At 51.4% G+C, this 4,798-nt stretch overlaps 1 long non-coding RNA gene across 1 annotated transcript; it reads left to right on the top strand.

The window, feature by feature from the left end:
• Positions 1 to 1,919: 1,919 nt before the first annotated feature.
• LOC142485853 (uncharacterized) lies at positions 1,920 to 3,410 on the top strand. The gene is made up of 2 exons (XR_012798725.1): positions 1,920 to 2,015; positions 2,893 to 3,410. It is a non-coding gene; the product is annotated as an uncharacterized LOC142485853 (long non-coding RNA).
• The last annotated feature ends 1,388 nt before the right edge of the window (positions 3,411 to 4,798 follow it).

Genomic DNA, 4,798 nt, shown 5'->3' with positions numbered 1-4,798 from the left:
GTAACTGTACTGCTATGTACATATCATACTGTACCTGTGCTGTGTGTACATATCATACCGTACCTGTGCTGTGTGTATACATCATACTGTACCTGTGCTGTGTACATATCATACCTGTACCTGTGCTGTGTGTATATATCATACTGTACCTGTGCTGTGTGTACATATCATACCGTACCTGTGCTGTGTGTATATATCATACTGTACCTGTGCTGTGTGTACATATCATACCGTACCTGTGCTGTGTGTATATATCATACTGTACCTGTGCTGTGTGTACATATCATACCGTACCTGTGCTGTGTAGTATATATCATACTGTACCTGTGCTGTGTGTACATATCATACTGTGCCTGTGCTGTGTGTACAGATCATACTGTACCTGTGCTGTGTGTATATTATCATACTGTGCCTGTGCTGTGTGTTACAGATCATACTGTACCTGTGCTGTGTGTATATATCATACTGTACCTGTGCTGTGTGTACAGATCATACTGTACCTGTGCTGTGTGTATATATCATACTGTACCTGTGCTGTTGTGTATATATCATACTGTACCTGTGCTGTGTGTATATATCATACTGTACCTGTGCTGTGTGTACATATCATACTGTGCCTGTGCTGTGTGTACAGATCATACTGTACCTGTGCTGTGTGTACAGATCATACTGTGCCTGTGCTGTGTGTACAGATCATACTGTGCCTGTGCTGTGTGTACATATCATACTGTACCTGTGCTATGTGTACATATCATACTGTACCTGTGCTGTGTGTACAGATCATACGGTGCCTGTGCCTGTGTGTACATATCATACTGTACCTGTGCTGTGTGTATATATCATACTGTGCCTGTGCTGTGTGTGTATATCATTACTGTACCTGTGCTGTGTGTACAGATCATACTGTACCTGTGCTATGTGTATATATCATACTGTACCTGTGCTGTGTGTATATATCATACTGTGCCTGTGCTGTGTGTACAGATCATACTGTACCTGTGCTGTGTGTACATATCATACTGTACCTGTGCTGTGTGTACATATCATACTGTACCTGTGCTGTGTGTATATATCATACTGTGCCTGTGCTGTGTGTACAGATCATACTGTGCCTGTGCTGTGTGTACAGATCATACTGTGCCTGTGCTGTGTGTATATATCATACTGTGCCTGTGCTGTGTGTATATATCATACTGTGCCTGTGCTGTGTGTACACATCATACTGTACCTGTGCTGTGTGTATATATCATACTGTGCCTGTGCTGTGTACATATCATACTGTACCTGTGCTGTGTGTATATATCATACTGTACCTGTGCTGTGTGTATATACCCTATCATACTGTGCCTGTGCTGTTTGTATATATCATACTGTACCTGTGCTGTGTGTATATATCATACTGTGCCTGTGCTGTGTGTATATATCATACTGTACCTGTGCTGTGTGTATATATCATACTGTGCCTGTGCTGTGTGTACAGTATATATCATACTGTGCCTGTGCTGTGTGTATATATCATACTGTACCTGTGCTGTGTGTATATATCATAATGTACCTGTGCTGTGTGTATATATCATACTGTACCTGTGCTGTGTGTATATATCATACTGTACCTGTGCTGTGTGTATATATCATACTGTACCTGTGCTGTGTGTATATATCATACTGTACCTGTGCTGTGTGTATATATCATACTGTACCTGTGCTGTGTGTATATATCATACTGTACCTGTGCTGTGTGTATATATCATACTGTACCTGTGCTGTGTGTATATATCATACTGTACCTGTGCTGTGTGTATATATCATACTGTGCCTGTGCTGTGTGTACATATCATACTGTGCCTGTGCTGTGTGTACATATCATACTGTACCTGTGCTGTGTGTATACAACATACCTGTTCTCTCTTTTGTAGGTAATAGTCTACTCTGCTATACGTGTAACACCCAGAACTGTCTATTAAAAGTGAACTGCACTGTTGCAACTCACTGCATGGAGCGCCTGGGTTATTACGGTGAGTGTCACCTCTAGGACTGGTACAGGGGATACAGTGGACACAAAGCGTCTCTCTCTCTCTCCCCCCCCCCCCCCCCCTGTCCCTCCTCTCTTGCGTTCCCTCTTTTTTTTCGGGACTCCCCTTTTTTCTCCATCTCTCGCTCCACCTTCTCTTGCTAAAACTCGGTGCCTATATTGCGGTAATGGAGGATATATGGTGCCTGGCACCTCTAGGACTGGCACAGGGGAATATACAGAGCCTGGCACCTCTAGGACTGGCACAGGGGGATATACAGAGCCTGGCACCTCTAGGGCTGGCACAGGGGGGATATACAGAGCCTGGCACCTCTAGGGCTGGCACAGGGGGATATAACAGAGCCTGGCACCTCTAGGGCTGGCACAGGGGGATATACAGAGCCTGGCACCTCTAGGACTGGCACAGGGGGGATATACAGAGCCTGGCACCTCTAGTGCTGGTACAGGGGGATATACAGAGGCTGGCACCTCTAGTGCTGGCACAGGGGGATATACAGAGCCTGGCACCTCTAGGGCTGGCACAGGGGGACATACAGAGCCTGGCACCTCTAGTGCTGGCACAGGGGGATATACAGAGCCTGGCACCTCTAGTGCTGGCACAGGGGGATATACAGAGCCTGGCACCTCTAGTGCTGGCACAGGGGGATATACAGAGGCTGGCACCTCTAGTGCTGGCACAGGGGGATATACAGAGCCTGGCACCTCTAGGGCTGGCACAGGGGGATATACAGAGCCTGGCACCTCTAGGGCTGGCACAGGGGGATATACAGAGCCTGGCACCTCTAGTGCTGGCACAGTGTGAGTATATACGGTACTATACGATGTGTAATATGTTTCTCTCTCCTGCCTCTCTATGACAGGTAGTGTAAAGACCCTTGAGAAAGGCTGTGTGAACAGCAGCAACTCGTGCATCCTTACTCCGCCCGGTTTCACCAATCTGCAAACCAGCTGCTGCAGGACCGACCTCTGCAACGATGAGATAGTGCTGGTCACCGACTCCCCCCCGGCTAACGTATCGGGGCCGGCGTCCACCCCCACGATGTCCCTTGTATTCGGGCTGGCGCTCCTGGTGTCCCGGTTGCTGTCACACCTGTCCTGATCTCCCGCAGAGCGTCGCGGCGACCGATGGAATGACCGAGACCCGCAGAGAATCGAACCTCTCCGCCATGCGGTGCTGCGCTCCCGCAGAGCGCGGCGCCCTCATTAACCCCTTCCCTGCTGGGAAGTGCGTGGGAGGGGCGCTGTGCCGGGAGTGCCACACCTTTTAACCTATTCTTTACCGCTGGCATCTGCACAGCCTGGCGTCTCTGGGGCATATCTGCTTTCCTGTCATTGTATGTTATGCTTTCACTAATAAAGACACAGCGCTTATTCTCAATATATGTGAGTATATGACACCGCAGAGTGACACAGTGACACAGACAGAAGGGAGCTATGAGTCTGTCCCTCCCCCCGCAGGGTGACACAGTGACACAGACAGAAGGGAGCTATGAGTCTGTCCCTCCCCCCGCAGGGTGACACAGACAGAAGGGAGCTATGAGTCTGTCCCCTCCCCCGCAGGGTGACACAGTGACACAGACAGAAGGGAGCTATGAGTCTGTCCCTCCCCCGCAGAGTGACACAGTGACACAGACAAAGGGAACTATGAGCCTGTCCCTCCCCCCGCAGGGTGACACAGTGACACAGACAGAAGGGAGCTATGAGTCTGTCCCTCCCCCCGCAGGGTGACACAGTGACACAGACAGAAGGGAGCTATGAGTCTGTCCCCCCCCCCCCGCAGGGTGACACAGTGACACAGACAGAAGGGAGCTATGAGTCTGTCCCTCCCCCCGCAGGGTGACACAGTGACACAGACAGAAGGGAGCTATGTGTCTGTCCCTCACCCGCAGGGTGACACAGACAGAAGGGAGCTATGAGTCTGTCCCTCCCCCCGCAGGGTGACACAGTGACACAGACAGAAGGGAGCTATGAGTCCTGTCCCTCCCCCGCAGGGTGACAGAGTGACACAGACAGAGGGGAGCTATGAGCCTGTCCCTCCCCCCGCAGAGTGACACAGTGACACAGACAAAGGGAACTATGAGCCTGTCCCTCCCCCCCGCAGGGTGACACAGTGACACAGACAGAAGGGAGCTATGAGTCTGTCCCTCCCCCCGCAGGGTGACACAGTGACACAGACAGAAGGGAGCTATGAGTCTGTCCCCCCCCCCCCCCCGCAGGGTGACACAGTGACACAGACAGAAGGGAGCTATGAGTCTGTCCCTCCCCCGCAGGGTGACACAGTGACACAGACAGAAGGGAGCTATGAGTCTGTCCCTCCCCCCGCAGGGTGACACAGACATAAGGGAGCTATGAGTCTGTCCCTCCCCCCGCAGGGTGACACAGTGACACAGACAGAAGGGAGCTATGAGTCTGTCCCTAACCCCCAGGGTGACACAGTGACACAGACAGAAGGGAGCTATGAGTCTGTCCCTCCCCCACAGGGTGACACAGTGACACAGACAGAAGGGAGCTATGAGTCTGTGCCCCCCCCCACAGGGTGACACAGACAGAAGGGAGCTATGAGACTGTCCCTCCCCCCACAGGGTGACACAGTGACACAGACAGAAGGGAGATATGAGCCTGTCCCTCCCCGCAGGGTGACACAGTGTCACAGACAGAAGGGAGCTATGAGTCTGTCCCTCCCCCCCGCAGGGTGACACAGTGACACAGAAGGGAGCTATGAGCCTGTCCCTCCCCCCCGCAGGGGTGACACAGTGACACAGACAG

The sequence above is a fragment of the Ascaphus truei genome, unplaced genomic scaffold (assembly GCF_040206685.1).
Source record: "Ascaphus truei isolate aAscTru1 unplaced genomic scaffold, aAscTru1.hap1 HAP1_SCAFFOLD_648, whole genome shotgun sequence".
Classification (NCBI taxonomy): domain Eukaryota; kingdom Metazoa; phylum Chordata; class Amphibia; order Anura; family Ascaphidae; genus Ascaphus; species Ascaphus truei.
This window is presented reverse-complemented; position numbering and strand designations above follow the sequence as displayed.